The sequence below is a fragment of the Parasteatoda tepidariorum genome, chromosome 2, assembly GCF_982258835.1.
Source record: "Parasteatoda tepidariorum strain Cologne lab strain chromosome 2, Ptep-v5.0, whole genome shotgun sequence".
In the NCBI taxonomy this organism is placed as follows: domain Eukaryota; kingdom Metazoa; phylum Arthropoda; class Arachnida; order Araneae; family Theridiidae; genus Parasteatoda; species Parasteatoda tepidariorum.
This window is the reverse complement of record NC_141756.1, coordinates 123,721,563-123,740,998: the sequence shown is the minus strand read 5'-3', so window position 1 is coordinate 123,740,998 and position 19,436 is coordinate 123,721,563.

The following is a 19,436-nucleotide window of genomic DNA, read 5'->3' as shown; positions in this document are numbered from 1 at the left end:
TTCTGTTGATTTCGGTACTTAGAAAATTTCTGCCTTTTTCGGTACTTTGAAAATTTCAGACGTTTTCGGTACTTAGAAAATTTCCGATGTTCTCGGTACTTAAAAAATTACTGCCTTTTTCGGTACTTTGAAAAGACTCAGAAGTTTTCGGTACTTAGAAAATTTCTGACGTTTTCGGAACTTAGAAAAATTCTTACGATTTCGATACTTATTAAACATTCAGAAGTTTTCGGTACTTAGAAAAATTCAGACGATTTCGGTGCTTAGAAAATTTCTGTCTTTTTCGGTAATTAGAAAACATTCAGAAGTTTTCGGAACTTAGAAAAATTCTGTCGATTTCGGTACTTAGAAAAATTCTGTTGATTTTGGTATTTAGAAAAATTCTGTCGATTTCAGTACTTTGAAAAGACTCAGAAGTTTTCGGTACTTAGAAAATTTCTGACGATTTCGGCACTTAGAAAAATTCCGACGATTTCGGTACTTAGAAAATTCTGACGATTTCGGAACTTGGAAAAATTCTGATGATTTCGGTACTTAGAAAAATTCTGACGATTTCGGTACTTAGAAAAATTCTGACGATTTCGGTACTTAGAAAAATTCCGAAGATTTCGGTACTAGAAAAATTCTGATGATTTCGGTACTTAGAAAAATTCTGACGATTCGGTACTTAGAAAAATTCTGCCGATTTCGGTACTTAGAAAATTCTGACGATTTCGGTTTTTAGAAAAATTCTGGTGATTTCGGATCTTAGAAAATTTCTGACCTTTTCGGTACTTAGAAAATATTTGACGTTTTCGGTACTTAGAAAAATTCTGTCGATGTCGGTACTTAGAAAACATTCAGAAGTCTTCGGTACTTAGAAAATTTATGACGTTTTGGGTACTTAGAAAAATTCTTACGATTTCGATACTTATTAAACATTCAGAAGTTTTCGGTACTTAGAAAAATTCTGCCGATTTCAGTACTTAGAAAATTTCTGACCTTTTCGGTACTTAGAAAAATTCTGACGATTTCGGTACTTAGAAAACAATCAGAAGTTTTCGGTACTTAGATAATTTCTGATGACGTTTTCGTTACTTAGAAAAATTCTGAAGATTTCGGTACTTAGAAAAATTCTGTTGATTTCGGTACTTAGAAAATTTCTGTCGTTTTCGGTACTTAGAAAAATTCTGTCGATTTCGGTACTTAGAAAAATTCTGTTGATTTCGGTACTTAGAAAATTTCTGCCTTTTTCGGTACTTTGAAAAGACTCAGAAGTTTTCGCTACTTAGTAAATTTCTGACGTTCTGCCTTTTTCGGTACTTTGAAAAGACTCAGAAGTTTTCGGTACTTAGAAAATTTCTGACGTTTTCGGTACTTAGAAAAATTCTGATGATTTCGGTACTTAGAAAAATTCTGCCGATTTCGGTACTTAGAACAATTCTGTTGATTTCGGTACTAAAATTTCTGCCTTTTTCGGTACTTTGAAAAGACTCGAAAGTTTTCCGTAGTTAGAAAAATTCTGACGATTTCGGTACTTAGAAAAATTCCGACGATTTCGGTACTTAGAAAAATTCCGACGATTTCGGTACTTAGAAAAATTCTGACGATTTCGGTACTTAGAAAAATTCTGTTGATTTCGGTACTTAGAAAAATTCTGTCGATTTCGGTACTTAGAAAAATTCTGTTGATTTCGGTACTTAGAAAATTTCTGCCTTTTTCGGTACTTTGAAAATTTTAGACGTTTTCGGTACTTAGAAAATTTCCGATGATCTCGGTACTTAGAAAATCTCTGCCTTTTTCGGTACTTAGAAAAATTCTTACGATTTCGATACTTATTAAACATTCAGAAGTTTTCGGTACTTAGAAAAATTCTGCCGATTTCGGTACTTAGAAAAATTCTGTTGATTTCAGTACTTTGACAAATACTGTCGATTTCGGTACTTAGAAAAATTCTGTTGATTTCGGTACTTAGAAAATTTCTGCCTTTTTCGGTACTTTGAAAAGACTCGGAAGTTTTCGGTACTTAAAAAATCTCTGACTTTTTCGGTACTTAGAAAAATTCTTACGATTTCGGTACTTAGAAAAATTCTGCCGATTTCGGTACTTAGAAAACATTCAGAAGTTTTCAATACTTAGAAAATTTCTGCCTTTTTCGGTACTTAGAAAATTTCTGACCTTTTCGGTACTTAGAAAATATCTGACGTTTTCGGTACTTAGAAACTTTCTGCCTTTCTCGGTACTTAGAAAATTCTGACGATTTCGGTACTTAGGAAAATTCTGATGATTTCGGATCTTAGAAAATTTCTGACCTTTTCGGTCCTTAGAAAATTTCTGACGTTTTCGGTACTTAGAAAACATTCAGATGTTTTCGGTACTTAGAAAATTTCTGCCTTTTTCGGTACTTAGAGAATTTCTGACCTTTTCGGTACTTAGAAAATATCTGACGTTTTCGGTACTTAGAAATATTCTGTCGATTTCGGTACTTAGAAAACATTCAGAAGTCTTCGGTACTTAGAAAAATTCTTACGATTTCGATACTTATTAAACATTCAGAAGTTTCCGGTACTTAGAAAAATTCTGCCGATTTCGGTACTTAGAAAAATTCTGTTGATTTCGGTACTTAGAAAAGATCTGTCGATTTTGGTACTTAGAAAAATTCTGTTGATTTCGGTACTTAGAAAATTTCTTCCTTTTTCGGTACTTTGAAAAGACTCGGAAGTTTTCGGTACTTAGAAAATCTCTGACTTTTTCGGTACTTAGAAAAATTCTTACGATTTCGATACTTATTAAACATTCAGAAGTTTTCGGTACTTAGAAAAATTCTGCCGATTTCGGTACTTAGGAAAATTCTGACTATTTCGGTACTTGGAAAATTTCTGACCTTTTCGGTACTTGGAAAATTTCTGACCTTTTCGGTACTTAGAAAAATTCTGACGATTTCGGTACTTAGAAAATAATCAGAAGTTTTCGGTACTTAGATAATTTCTGACGTTTTCATTACTTTGAAAAATTCTGATGATTTCGGTACTTATACCAAATTCTGTTGATTTCGGTACTTAGAAAATTTCTATCGGTTTCGGTACTTAGAAAAATTCCGACGATTTCGGTACTTAGAAAAATTCTGAAAATTTCGGTACTTAGAAAAATTCTGTCGAATTCGGTACTTAGAAAAATTCTGATGATTTCGGTACTTTGAAAAATTCTGAAGATTTCGGTACTTTGAAAAATTCTGCCGATTTCGGTACTTAGAAAATTCTGACGATTTCGGTACTTTGAAAAATTCTGCCTTTTTCGGTACTTTGAAAAATTCTAACGATTTCGGTACTTAGAAAATTTCTGACGATTTCGGTACTTTGAAAAGACTCAGAAGTTTTCGCTACTTAGTAAATTTCTGACGTTCTGCCTTTTTCGGTACTTTGAAAAGACTCGGAAGTTTTCGGTACTTAAAAAATCTCTGACTTTTTCGGTACTTAGAAAAATTCTTACGATTTCGGTACTTAGAAAAATTCTGCCGATTTCGGTACTTAGAAAACATTCAGAAGTTTTCAATACTTAGAAAATTTCTGCCTTTTTCGGTACTTAGAAAATTTCTGACCTTTTCGGTACTTAGAAAATATCTGACGTTTTCGGTACTTAGAAACTTTCTGCCTTTCTCGGTACTTAGAAAATTCTGACGATTTCGGTACTTAGGAAAATTCTGATGATTTCGGATCTTAGAAAATTTCTGACCTTTTCGGTCCTTAGAAAATTTCTGACGTTTTCGGTACTTAGAAAACATTCAGATGTTTTCGGTACTTAGAAAATTTCTGCCTTTTTCGGTACTTAGAGAATTTCTGACCTTTTCGGTACTTAGAAAATATCTGACGTTTTCGGTACTTAGAAATATTCTGTCGATTTCGGTACTTAGAAAACATTCAGAAGTCTTCGGTACTTAGAAAAATTCTTACGATTTCGATACTTATTAAACATTCAGAAGTTTCCGGTACTTAGAAAAATTCTGCCGATTTCGGTACTTAGAAAAATTCTGTTGGTATCGGTACTTAGAAAAGATCTGTCGATTTTGGTACTTAGAAAAATTCTGTTGATTTCGGTACTTAGAAAATTTCTTCCTTTTTCGGTACTTTGAAAAGACTCGGAAGTTTTCGGTACTTAGAAAATCTCTGACTTTTTCGGTACTTAGAAAAATTCTTACGATTTCGATACTTATTAAACATTCAGAAGTTTTCGGTACTTAGAAAAATTCTGCCGATTTCGGTACTTAGGAAAATTCTGACTATTTCGGTACTTGGAAAATTTCTGACCTTTTCGGTACTTGGAAAATTTCTGACCTTTTCGGTACTTAGAAAAATTCTGACGATTTCGGTACTTAGAAAATAATCAGAAGTTTTCGGTACTTAGATAATTTCTGACGTTTTCATTACTTTGAAAAATTCTGAAGATTTCGGTACTTATACCAAATTCTGTTGATTTCGGTACTTAGAAAATTTCTATCGGTTTCGGTACTTAGAAAAATTCCGACGATTTCGGTACTTAGAAAACATTCAGAAGTCTTCGGTACTTAGAAAAATTCTTACGATTTCGATACTTATTAAACATTCAGAAGTTTCCGGTACTTAGAAAAATTCTGCCGATTTCGGTACTTAGAAAAATTCTGTTGATTTCGGTACTTAGAAAAGATCTGTCGATTTTGGTACTTAGAAAAATTCTGTTGATTTCGGTACTTAGAAAATTTCTTCCTTTTTCGGTACTTTGAAAAGACTCGGAAGTTTTCGGTACTTAGAAAATCTCTGACTTTTTCGGTACTTAGAAAAATTCTTACGATTTCGATACTTATTAAACATTCAGAAGTTTTCGGTACTTAGAAAAATTCTGCCGATTTCGGTACTTAGGAAAATTCTGACTATTTCGGTACTTGGAAAATTTCTGACCTTTTCGGTACTTGGAAAATTTCTGACCTTTTCGGTACTTAGAAAAATTCTGACGATTTCGGTACTTAGAAAATAATCAGAAGTTTTCGGTACTTAGATAATTTCTGACGTTTTCATTACTTTGAAAAATTCTGATGATTTCGGTACTTATACCAAATTCTGTTGATTTCGGTACTTAGAAAATTTCTATCGGTTTCGGTACTTAGAAAAATTCCGACGATTTCGGTACTTAGAAAAATTCTGAAAATTTCGGTACTTAGAAAAATTCTGTCGAATTCGGTACTTAGAAAAATTCTGATGATTTCGGTACTTTGAAAAATTCTGAAGATTTCGGTACTTTGAAAAATTCTGCCGATTTCGGTACTTAGAAAATTCTGACGATTTCGGTACTTTGAAAAATTCTGCCTTTTTCGGTACTTTGAAAAATTCTAACGATTTCGGTACTTAGAAAATTTCTGACGATTTCGGTACTTTGAAAAGACTCAGAAGTTTTCGCTACTTAGTAAATTTCTGACGTTCTGCCTTTTTCGGTACTTTGAAAAGACTCGGAAGTTTTCGGTACTTAAAAAATCTCTGACTTTTTCGGTACTTAGAAAAATTCTTACGATTTCGGTACTTAGAAAAATTCTGCCGATTTCGGTACTTAGAAAACATTCAGAAGTTTTCAATACTTAGAAAATTTCTGCCTTTTTCGGTACTTAGAAAATTTCTGACCTTTTCGGTACTTAGAAAATATCTGACGTTTTCGGTACTTAGAAACTTTCTGCCTTTCTCGGTACTTAGAAAATTCTGACGATTTCGGTACTTAGGAAAATTCTGATGATTTCGGATCTTAGAAAATTTCTGACCTTTTCGGTCCTTAGAAAATTTCTGACGTTTTCGGTACTTAGAAAACATTCAGATGTTTTCGGTACTTAGAAAATTTCTGCCTTTTTCGGTACTTAGAGAATTTCTGACCTTTTCGGTACTTAGAAAATATCTGACGTTTTCGGTACTTAGAAATATTCTGTCGATTTCGGTACTTAGAAAACATTCAGAAGTCTTCGGTACTTAGAAAAATTCTTACGATTTCGATACTTATTAAACATTCAGAAGTTTCCGGTACTTAGAAAAATTCTGCCGATTTCGGTACTTAGAAAAATTCTGTTGGTATCGGTACTTAGAAAAGATCTGTCGATTTTGGTACTTAGAAAAATTCTGTTGATTTCGGTACTTAGAAAATTTCTTCCTTTTTCGGTACTTTGAAAAGACTCGGAAGTTTTCGGTACTTAGAAAATCTCTGACTTTTTCGGTACTTAGAAAAATTCTTACGATTTCGATACTTATTAAACATTCAGAAGTTTTCGGTACTTAGAAAAATTCTGCCGATTTCGGTACTTAGGAAAATTCTGACTATTTCGGTACTTGGAAAATTTCTGACCTTTTCGGTACTTGGAAAATTTCTGACCTTTTCGGTACTTAGAAAAATTCTGACGATTTCGGTACTTAGAAAATAATCAGAAGTTTTCGGTACTTAGATAATTTCTGACGTTTTCATTACTTTGAAAAATTCTGAAGATTTCGGTACTTATACCAAATTCTGTTGATTTCGGTACTTAGAAAATTTCTATCGGTTTCGGTACTTAGAAAAATTCCGACGATTTCGGTACTTAGAAAAATTCTGAAAATTTCGGTACTTAGAAAATTTCTGACCTTTTCGGTACTTAGAAAAATTCTGACGATTTCGGTACTTAGAAAATAATCAGAAGTTTTCGGTACTTAGATAATTTCTGACGTTTTCATTACTTTGAAAAATTCTGAAGATTTCGGTACTTATACCAAATTCTGTTGATTTCGGTACTTAGAAAATTTCTATCGGTTTCGGTACTTAGAAAAATTCCGACGATTTCGGTACTTAGAAAAATTCTGAAAATTTCGGTACTTAGAAAAATTCTGTCGAATTCGGTACTTAGAAAAATTCTGATGATTTCGGTACTTAGAAAAATTCTTACGATTTCGATACTTATTAAACATTCAGAAGTTTTCGGTACTTAGAAAAATTCTGCCGATTTCGGTACTTAGAAAAATTCTGTTGATTTCAGTACTTTGACAAATACTGTCGATTTCGGTACTTAGAAAAATTCTGTTGATTTCGGTACTTAGAAAATTTCTGCCTTTTTCGGTACTTTGAAAAGACTCGGAAGTTTTCGGTACTTAAAAAATCTCTGACTTTTTCGGTACTTAGAAAAATTCTTACGATTTCGGTACTTAGAAAAATTCTGCCGATTTCGGTACTTAGAAAACATTCAGAAGTTTTCAATACTTAGAAAATTTCTGCCTTTTTCGGTACTTAGAAAATTTCTGACCTTTTCGGTACTTAGAAAATATCTGACGTTTTCGGTACTTAGAAACTTTCTGCCTTTCTCGGTACTTAAAAAATTCTGACGATTTCGGTACTTAGGAAAATTCTGATGATTTCGGATCTTAGAAAATTTCTGACCTTTTCGGTCCTTAGAAAATTTCTGACGTTTTCGGTACTTAGAAAACATTCAGATGTTTTCGGTACTTAGAAAATTTCTGCCTTTTTCGGTACTTAGAGAATTTCTGACCTTTTCGGTACTTAGAAAATATCTGACGTTTTCGGTACTTAGAAATATTCTGTCGATTTCGGTACTTAGAAAACATTCAGAAGTCTTCGGTACTTAGAAAAATTCTTACGATTTCGATACTTATTAAACATTCAGAAGTTTCCGGTACTTAGAAAAATTCTGCCGATTTCGGTACTTAGAAAAATTCTGTTGATTTCGGTACTTAGAAAAGATCTGTCGATTTTGGTACTTAGAAAAATTCTGTTGATTTCGGTACTTAGAAAATTTCTTCCTTTTTCGGTACTTTGAAAAGACTCGGAAGTTTTCGGTACTTAGAAAATCTCTGACTTTTTCGGTACTTAGAAAAATTCTTACGATTTCGATACTTATTAAACATTCAGAAGTTTTCGGTACTTAGAAAAATTCTGCCGATTTCGGTACTTAGGAAAATTCTGACTATTTCGGTACTTGGAAAATTTCTGACCTTTTCGGTACTTGGAAAATTTCTGACCTTTTCGGTACTTAGAAAAATTCTGACGATTTCGGTACTTAGAAAATAATCAGAAGTTTTCGGTACTTAGATAATTTCTGACGTTTTCATTACTTTGAAAAATTCTGAAGATTTCGGTACTTATACCAAATTCTGTTGATTTCGGTACTTAGAAAATTTCTATCGGTTTCGGTACTTAGAAAAATTCCGACGATTTCGGTACTTAGAAAAATTCTGAAAATTTCGGTACTTAGAAAAATTCTGTCGAATTCGGTACTTAGAAAAATTCTGATGATTTCGGTACTTAGAAAAATTCTTACGATTTCGATACTTATTAAACATTCAGAAGTTTTCGGTACTTAGAAAAATTCTGCCGATTTCGGTACTTAGAAAAATTCTGTTGATTTCAGTACTTTGACAAATACTGTCGATTTCGGTACTTAGAAAAATTCTGTTGATTTCGGTACTTAGAAAATTTCTGCCTTTTTCGGTACTTTGAAAAGACTCGGAAGTTTTCGGTACTTAAAAAATCTCTGACTTTTTCGGTACTTAGAAAAATTCTTACGATTTCGGTACTTAGAAAAATTCTGCCGATTTCGGTACTTAGAAAACATTCAGAAGTTTTCAATACTTAGAAAATTTCTGCCTTTTTCGGTACTTAGAAAATTTCTGACCTTTTCGGTACTTAGAAAATATCTGACGTTTTCGGTACTTAGAAACTTTCTGCCTTTCTCGGTACTTAGAAAATTCTGACGATTTCGGTACTTAGGAAAATTCTGATGATTTCGGATCTTAGAAAATTTCTGACCTTTTCGGTCCTTAGAAAATTTCTGACGTTTTCGGTACTTAGAAAACATTCAGATGTTTTCGGTACTTAGAAAATTTCTGCCTTTTTCGGTACTTAGAGAATTTCTGACCTTTTCGGTACTTAGAAAATATCTGACGTTTTCGGTACTTAGAAATATTCTGTCGATTTCGGTACTTAGAAAACATTCAGAAGTCTTCGGTACTTAGAAAAATTCTTACGATTTCGATACTTATTAAACATTCAGAAGTTTCCGGTACTTAGAAAAATTCTGCCGATTTCGGTACTTAGAAAAATTCTGTTGATTTCGGTACTTAGAAAAGATCTGTCGATTTTGGTACTTAGAAAAATTCTGTTGATTTCGGTACTTAGAAAATTTCTTCCTTTTTCGGTACTTTGAAAAGACTCGGAAGTTTTCGGTACTTAGAAAATCTCTGACTTTTTCGGTACTTAGAAAAATTCTTACGATTTCGATACTTATTAAACATTCAGAAGTTTTCGGTACTTAGAAAAATTCTGCCGATTTCGGTACTTAGGAAAATTCTGACTATTTCGGTACTTGGAAAATTTCTGACCTTTTCGGTACTTGGAAAATTTCTGACCTTTTCGGTACTTAGAAAAATTCTGACGATTTCGGTACTTAGAAAATAATCAGAAGTTTTCGGTACTTAGATAATTTCTGACGTTTTCATTACTTTGAAAAATTCTGAAGATTTCGGTACTTATACCAAATTCTGTTGATTTCGGTACTTAGAAAATTTCTATCGGTTTCGGTACTTAGAAAAATTCCGACGATTTCGGTACTTAGAAAAATTCTGAAAATTTCGGTACTTAGAAAATTTCTGACCTTTTCGGTACTTAGAAAAATTCTGACGATTTCGGTACTTAGAAAATAATCAGAAGTTTTCGGTACTTAGATAATTTCTGACGTTTTCATTACTTTGAAAAATTCTGAAGATTTCGGTACTTATACCAAATTCTGTTGATTTCGGTACTTAGAAAATTTCTATCGGTTTCGGTACTTAGAAAAATTCCGACGATTTCGGTACTTAGAAAAATTCTGAAAATTTCGGTACTTAGAAAAATTCTGTCGAATTCGGTACTTAGAAAAATTCTGATGATTTCGGTACTTAGAAAAATTCTTACGATTTCGATACTTATTAAACATTCAGAAGTTTTCGGTACTTAGAAAAATTCTGCCGATTTCGGTACTTAGAAAAATTCTGTTGATTTCAGTACTTTGACAAATACTGTCGATTTCGGTACTTAGAAAAATTCTGTTGATTTCGGTACTTAGAAAATTTCTGCCTTTTTCGGTACTTTGAAAAGACTCGGAAGTTTTCGGTACTTAAAAAATCTCTGACTTTTTCGGTACTTAGAAAAATTCTTACGATTTCGGTACTTAGAAAAATTCTGCCGATTTCGGTACTTAGAAAACATTCAGAAGTTTTCAATACTTAGAAAATTTCTGCCTTTTTCGGTACTTAGAAAATTTCTGACCTTTTCGGTACTTAGAAAATATCTGACGTTTTCGGTACTTAGAAACTTTCTGCCTTTCTCGGTACTTAAAAAATTCTGACGATTTCGGTACTTAGGAAAATTCTGATGATTTCGGATCTTAGAAAATTTCTGACCTTTTCGGTCCTTAGAAAATTTCTGACGTTTTCGGTACTTAGAAAACATTCAGATGTTTTCGGTACTTAGAAAATTTCTGCCTTTTTCGGTACTTAGAGAATTTCTGACCTTTTCGGTACTTAGAAAATATCTGACGTTTTCGGTACTTAGAAATATTCTGTCGATTTCGGTACTTAGAAAACATTCAGAAGTCTTCGGTACTTAGAAAAATTCTTACGATTTCGATACTTATTAAACATTCAGAAGTTTCCGGTACTTAGAAAAATTCTGCCGATTTCGGTACTTAGAAAAATTCTGTTGATTTCGGTACTTAGAAAAGATCTGTCGATTTTGGTACTTAGAAAAATTCTGTTGATTTCGGTACTTAGAAAATTTCTTCCTTTTTCGGTACTTTGAAAAGACTCGGAAGTTTTCGGTACTTAGAAAATCTCTGACTTTTTCGGTACTTAGAAAAATTCTTACGATTTCGATACTTATTAAACATTCAGAAGTTTTCGGTACTTAGAAAAATTCTGCCGATTTCGGTACTTAGGAAAATTCTGACTATTTCGGTACTTGGAAAATTTCTGACCTTTTCGGTACTTGGAAAATTTCTGACCTTTTCGGTACTTAGAAAAATTCTGACGATTTCGGTACTTAGAAAATAATCAGAAGTTTTCGGTACTTAGATAATTTCTGACGTTTTCATTACTTTGAAGAATTCTGAAGATTTCGGTACTTATACCAAATTCTGTTGATTTCGGTACTTAGAAAATTTCTATCGGTTTCGGTACTTAGAAAAATTCCGACGATTTCGGTACTTAGAAAAATTCTGAAAATTTCGGTACTTAGAAAAATTCTGTCGAATTCGGTACTTAGAAAAATTCTGATGATTTCGGTACTTAGAAAAATTCTTACGATTTCGATACTTATTAAACATTCAGAAGTTTTCGGTACTTAGAAAAATTCTGCCGATTTCGGTACTTAGAAAAATTCTGTTGATTTCAGTACTTTGACAAATACTGTCGATTTCGGTACTTAGAAAAATTCTGTTGATTTCGGTACTTAGAAAATTTCTGCCTTTTTCGGTACTTTGAAAAGACTCGGAAGTTTTCGGTACTTAAAAAATCTCTGACTTTTTCGGTACTTAGAAAAATTCTTACGATTTCGGTACTTAGAAAAATTCTGCCGATTTCGGTACTTAGAAAACATTCAGAAGTTTTCAATACTTAGAAAATTTCTGCCTTTTTCGGTACTTAGAAAATTTCTGACCTTTTCGGTACTTAGAAAATATCTGACGTTTTCGGTACTTAGAAACTTTCTGCCTTTCTCGGTACTTAGAAAATTCTGACGATTTCGGTACTTAGGAAAATTCTGATGATTTCGGATCTTAGAAAATTTCTGACCTTTTCGGTCCTTAGAAAATTTCTGACGTTTTCGGTACTTAGAAAACATTCAGATGTTTTCGGTACTTAGAAAATTTCTGCCTTTTTCGGTACTTAGAGAATTTCTGACCTTTTCGGTACTTAGAAAATATCTGACGTTTTCGGTACTTAGAAATATTCTGTCGATTTCGGTACTTAGAAAACATTCAGAAGTCTTCGGTACTTAGAAAAATTCTTACGATTTCGATACTTATTAAACATTCAGAAGTTTCCGGTACTTAGAAAAATTCTGCCGATTTCGGTACTTAGAAAAATTCTGTTGATTTCGGTACTTAGAAAAGATCTGTCGATTTTGGTACTTAGAAAAATTCTGTTGATTTCGGTACTTAGAAAATTTCTTCCTTTTTCGGTACTTTGAAAAGACTCGGAAGTTTTCGGTACTTAGAAAATCTCTGACTTTTTCGGTACTTAGAAAAATTCTTACGATTTCGATACTTATTAAACATTCAGAAGTTTTCGGTACTTAGAAAAATTCTGCCGATTTCGGTACTTAGGAAAATTCTGACTATTTCGGTACTTGGAAAATTTCTGACCTTTTCGGTACTTGGAAAATTTCTGACCTTTTCGGTACTTAGAAAAATTCTGACGATTTCGGTACTTAGAAAATAATCAGAAGTTTTCGGTACTTAGATAATTTCTGACGTTTTCATTACTTTGAAAAATTCTGAAGATTTCGGTACTTATACCAAATTCTGTTGATTTCGGTACTTAGAAAATTTCTATCGGTTTCGGTACTTAGAAAAATTCCGACGATTTCGGTACTTAGAAAAATTCTGAAAATTTCGGTACTTAGAAAAATTCTGTCGAATTCGGTACTTAGAAAAATTCTGATGATTTCGGTACTTTGAAAAATTCTGAAGATTTCGGTACTTTGAAAAATTCTGCCGATTTCGGTACTTAGAAAATTCTGACGATTTCGGTACTTTGAAAAATTCTGCCTTTTTCGGTACTTTGAAAAATTCTAACGATTTCGGTACTTAGAAAATTTCTGACGATTTCGGTACTTTGAAAAGACTCAGAAGTTTTCGCTACTTAGTAAATTTCTGACGTTCTGCCTTTTTCGGTACTTTGAAAAGACTCAGAAGTTTTCGGTACTTAGAAAATTTCTGACGTTTTCGGTACTTAGAAAAATTCTGATGATTTCGGTACTTAGAAAAATTCTGCCGATTTCGGTACTTAGAACAATTCTGTTGATTTCGGTACTAAAATTTCTGCCTTTTTCGGTACTTTGAAAAGACTCGAAAGTTTTCCGTACTTAGAAAAATTCTGACGATTTCGGTACTTAGAAAAATTCTGACGATTTCGGTACTTAGGAAAATTCTGACTATTTCGGTACTTGGAAAATTTCTGACCTTTTCGGTACTTGGAAAATTTCTGACCTTTTCGGTACTTAGAAAAATTCTGACGATTTCGGTACTTAGAAAATAATCAGAAGTTTTCGGTACTTAGATAATTTCTGACGTTTTCATTACTTTGAAAAATTCTGAAGATTTCGGTACTTATACCAAATTCTGTTGATTTCGGTACTTAGAAAATTTCTATCGGTTTCGGTACTTAGAAAAATTCCGACGATTTCGGTACTTAGAAAAATTCTGAAAATTTCGGTACTTAGAAAAATTCTGTCGAATTCGGTACTTAGAAAAATTCTGATGATTTCGGTACTTTGAAAAATTCTGAAGATTTCGGTACTTTGAAAAATTCTGCCGATTTCGGTACTTAGAAAATTCTGACGATTTCGGTACTTTGAAAAATTCTGCCTTTTTCGGTACTTTGAAAAATTCTAACGATTTCGGTACTTAGAAAATTTCTGACGATTTCGGTACTTTGAAAAGACTCAGAAGTTTTCGCTACTTAGTAAATTTCTGACGTTCTGCCTTTTTCGGTACTTTGAAAAGACTCAGAAGTTTTCGGTACTTAGAAAATTTCTGACGTTTTCGGTACTTAGAAAAATTCTGATGATTTCGGTACTTAGAAAAATTCAGCCGATTTCGGTACTTAGAACAATTCTGTTGATTTCGGTACTAAAATTTCTGCCTTTTTCGGTACTTTGAAAAGACTCGAAAGTTTTCCGTACTCAGAAAAATTCTGACGATTTCGGTACTTAGAAAAATTCTGACGATTTCGGTACTTAGAAAAATTCCGACGATTTCGGTACTTAGAAAAATTCTGACGATTTCGGTACTTAGAAAAATTCTGTTGATTTCGGTACTTAGAAAAATTCTGTCGATTTCGGTACTTAGAAAAATTCTGTTGATTTCGGTACTTAGAAAATTTCTGCCTTTTTCGGTACTTTGAAAATTTCAGACGTTTTCGGTACTTAGAAAATTTCCGATGATCTCGGTACTTAGAAAATCTCTGCCTTTTTCGGTACTTAGAAAAATTCTTACGATTTCGATACTTATTAAACATTCAGAAGTTTTCGGTACTTAGAAAAATTCTGCCGATTTCGGTACTTAGAAAAATTCTGTTGATTTCAGTACTTTGACAAATACTGTCGATTTCGGTACTTAGAAAAATTCTGTTGATTTCGGTACTTAGAAAATTTCTGCCTTTTTCGGTTCTTTGAAAAGACTCGGAAGTTTTCGGTACTTAAAAAATCTCTGACTTTTTCGGTACTTAGAAAAATTCTTACGATTTCGGTACTTAGAAAAATTCTGCCGATTTCGGTACTTAGAAAACATTCAGAAGTTTTCGGTACTTAGAAAATTTCTGCCTTTTTCGGTACTTAGAAAATTTCTGACCTTTTCGGTACTTAGAAAATATCTGACGTTTTCGGTACTTAGAAACTTTCTGCCTTTCTCGGTACTTAGAAAATTCTGACGATTTCGGTACTTAGGAAAATTCTGATGATTTCGGATCTTAGAAAATTTCTGACCTTTTCGGTCCTTAGAAAATTTCTGACGTTTTCGGTACTTAGAAAACATTCAGATGTTTTCGGTACTTAGAAAATTTCTGCCTTTTTCGGTACTTAGAGAATTTCTGACCTTTTCGGTACTTAGAAAATATCTGACGTTTTCGGTACTTAGAAATATTCTGTCGATTTCGGTACTTAGAAAACATTCAGAAGTCTTCGGTACTTAGAAAAATTCTTACGATTTCGATACTTATTAAACATTCAGAAGTTTCCGGTACTTAGAAAAATTCTGCCGATTTCGGTACTTAGAAAAATTCTGTTGATTTCGGTACTTAGAAAAGATCTGTCGATTTTGGTACTTAGAAAAATTCTGTTGATTTCGGTACTTAGAAAATTTCTTCCTTTTTCGGTACTTTGAAAAGACTCGGAAGTTTTCGGTACTTAGAAAATCTCTGACTTTTTCGGTACTTAGAAAAATTCTGCCGATTTCGGTACTTAGGAAAATTCTGACTATTTCGGTACTTGGAAAATTTCTGACCTTTTCGGTACTTGGAAAATTTCTGACCTTTTCGGTACTTAGAAAAATTCTGACGATTTCGGTACTTAGAAAATAATCAGAAGTTTTCGGTACTTAGATAATTTCTGACGTTTTCATTACTTTGAAAAATTCTGAAGATTTCGGTACTTATACCAAATTCTGTTGATTTCGGTACTTAGAAAATTTCTATCGGTTTCGGTACTTAGAAAAATTCCGACGATTTCGGTACTTAGAAAAATTCTGAAAATTTCGGTACTTAGAGAAATTCTGTCGAATTCGGTACTTAGAAAAATTCTGATGATTTCGGTACTTTGAAAAATTCTGAAGATTTCGGTACTTTGAAAAATTCTGCCGATTTCGGTACTTAGAAAATTCTGACGATTTCGGTACTTTGAAAAATTCTGCCTTTTTCGGTACTTTGAAAAATTCTAACGATTTCGGTACTTAGAAAATTTCTGACGATTTCGGATCTTAGAAAATTTCTGACCTTTTCGGTACTTAGAAAATTTCTGACGTTTTCGGTACTTAGAAAAATTCTGTCGATTTCGGTACTTAGAAAACATTTAGAAGTTTTCGGTACTTAGAAAATTTCTGTCTTTTTAAGTACTTAGAAAACATTCAGAAGTTTTCGGTACTTAGAAAAATTCTGTCGAATACGGTACTTAGAAAAATTCTGTTGATTTCGGTACTTAGAAAATTTCTGCCTTTTTCGGTACTTTGAAAATTTCAGACGTTTTCGGTACTTAGAAAATTTCCGATGTTCTCGGTACTTAAAAAATTACTGCCTTTTTCGGTACTTTGAAAAGACTCAGAAGTTTTCGGTACTTAGAAAATTTCTGACGTTTTCGGTACTTAGAAAAATTCTTACGATTTCGATACTTATTAAACATTCAGAAGTTTTCGGTACTTAGAAAAATTCAGACGATTTCGGTGCTTAGAAAATTTCTGTCTTTTTCGGTAATTAGAAAACATTCAGAAGTTTTCGGAACTTAGAAAAATTCTGTCGATTTCGGTACTTAGAAAAATTCTGTTGATTTTGGTACTTAGAAAAATTCTGTCGATTTCAGTACTTTGAAAATTTCTGCCTTTTTCGGTACTTTGAAAAGACTCAGAAGTTTTCGCTACTTAGAAAAATTCTGTCGATTTCGGTACTTAGAAAAATTCTGTTGATTTCGGTACTTAGAAAATTTCTGCCTTTTTCGGTACTTTGAAAAGACTCAGAAGTTTTCGCTACTTAGTAAATTTCTGTCGTTTGCGGTACTTAGAAAAATTCTGTCGATTTCGGTACTTAGAAAAATTCTGTTGATTTCGGTACTTAGAAAATTTCTGCCTTTTTCGGTACTTTGAAAAGACTCAGAAGTTTTCGCTACTTAGTAAATTTCTGACGTTCTGCCTTTTTCGGTACTTTGAAAAGACTCAGAAGTTTTCGGTACTTAGAAAATTTCTGACGTTTTCGGTACTTAGAAAAATTCTGATGATTTCGGTACTTAGAAAAATTCTGCCGATTTCGGTACTTAGAACAATTCTGTTGATTTCGGTACTTAGAAAATTTCTGCCTTTTTCGGTACTTTGAAAAGACTCGAAAGTTTTCCGTACTTAGAAAAATTCTGACGATTTCGGTACTTAGAAAAATTCTGACGATTTCGGTACTTAGAAAAATTCCGACGATTTTGGTACTTAGAAAAATTCTGACGATTTCGGTACTTAGAAAAATTCTGTTGATTTCGGTACTTAGAAAAATTCTGTCGATTTCGGTACTTAGAAAAATTCTGTTGATTTCGGTACTTAGAAAATTTCTGCCTTTTTCGGTACTTTGAAAATTTCAGACGTTTTCGGTACTTAGAAAATTTCCGATGATCTCGGTACTTAGAAAATCTCTGCCTTTTTCGGTACTGAGAAAAATTCTTACGATTTCGATACTTATTAAACATTCAGAAGTTTTCGGTACTTAGAAAAATTCTGCCGATTTCGGTACTTAGAAAAATTCTGTTGATTTCAGTACTTTGACAAATACTGTCGATTTCGGTACTTAGAAAAATTCTGTTGATTTCGGTACTTAGAAAATTTCTGCCTTTTTCGGTACTTTGAAAAGACTCGGAAGTTTTCGGTACTTAAAAAATCTCTGACTTTTTCGGTACTTAGAAAAATTCTTACGATTTCGGTACTTAGAAAAATTCTGCCGATTTCGGTACTTAGAAAACATTCAGAAGTTTTCGGTACTTAGAAAATTTCTGCCTTTTTCGGTACTTAGAAAATTTCTGACCTTTTCGGTACTTAGAAAATATCTGACGTTTTCGGTACTTAGAAACTTTCTGCCTCTCTCGGTACTTAGAAAATTCTGACGATTTCGGTACTTAGGAAAATTCTGATGATTTCGGATCTTAGAAAATTTCTGACCTTTTCGGTCCTTAGAAAATTTCTGACGTTTTCGGTACTTAGAAAACATTCAGATGTTTTCGGTACTTAGAAAATTTCTGCCTTTTTCGGTACTTAGAGAATTTCTGACCTTTTCGGTACTTAGAAAAGATCTGTCGATTTTGGTACTTAGAAAAATTCTGTTGATTTCGGTACTTAGAAAATTTCTTCCTTTTTCGGTACTTTGAAAAGACTCGGAAGTTTTCGGTACTTAGAAAATCTCTGACTTTTTCGGTACTTAGAAAAATTCTTACGATTTCGATACTTATTAAACATTCAGAAGTTTTCGGTACTTAGAAAAATTCTGCCGATTTCGGTACTTAGGAAAATTCTGACTATTTCGGTACTTGGAAAATTTCTGACCTTTTCGGTACTTGGAAAATTTCTGACCTTTTCGGTACTTAGAAAAATTCTGACGATTTCGGTACTTAGAAAATAATCAGAAGTTTTCGGTACTTAGATAATTTCTGACGTTTTCATTACTTTGAAAAATTCTGAAGATTTCGGTACTTATACCAAATTCTGTTGATTTCGGTACTTAGAAAATTTCTATCGGTTTCGGTACTTAGAAAAATTCCGACGATTTCGGTACTTAGAAAAATTCTGAAAATTTCGGTACTTAGAAAAATTCTGTCGAATTCGGTACTTAGAAAAATTCTGTCGATTTCGGTACTTAGAAAAATTCCGACGATTTCGGTACTTAGAAAAATTCTGAAGATTTCGGTACTTTGAAAAATTCTGCCGATTTCGGTACTTAGAAAATTCTGACGATTTCGGTACTTTGAAAAATTCTGCCTTTTTCGGTACTTTGAAAAATTCTAACGATTTCGGTACTTAGAAAATTTCTGACGATTTCGGATCTTAGAAAATTTCTGACCTTTTCGGTACTTAGAAAATTTCTGACGTTTTCGGTACTTAGAAAATATCTGACGTTTTCGGTACTTAGAAATATTCTGTCGATTTCGGTACTTAGAAAACATTCAGAAGTCTTCGGTACTTAGAAAAATTCTTACGATTTCGATACTTATTAAACATTCAGAAGTTTCCGGTACTTAGAAAAATTCTGCCGATTTCGGTACTTAGAAAAATTCTGTTGATTTCGGTACTTAGAAAAGATCTGTCGATTTTGGTACTTAGAAAAATTCTGTTGATTTCGGTACTTAGAAAATTTCTTCCTTTTTCGGTACTTTGAAAAGACTCGGAAGTTTTCGGTACTTAGAAAATCTCTGACTTTTTCGGTACTTAGAAAAATTCTTACGATTTCGATACTTATTAAACATTCAGAAGTTTTCGGTACTTAGAAAAATTCTGCCGATTTCGGTACTTAGGAAAATTCTGACTATTTCGGTACTTGGAAAATTTCTGACCTTTTCGGTACTTGGAAAATTTCTGACCTTTTCGGTACTTAGAAAAATTCTGACGATTTCGGTACTTAGAAAATAATCAGAAGTTTTCGGTACTTAGATAATTTCTGACGTTTTCATTACTTTGAAAAATTCTGAAGATTTCGGTACTTATACCAAATTCTGTTGATTTCGGTACTTAGAAAATTTCTATCGGTTTCGGTACTTAGAAAAATTCCGACGATTTCGGTACTTAGAAAAATTCTGAAAATTTCGGTACTTAGAAAAATTCTGTCGAATTCGGTACTTTGAAAAATTCTGCCGATTTCGGTGCTTAGAAAATTTCTGTCTTTTTCGGTAATTAGAAAACATTTAGAAGTTTTCGGAACTTAGAAAAATTCTGTCGATTTCGGTACTTAGAAAAATTCTGTTGATTTTGGTACTTAGAAAAATTC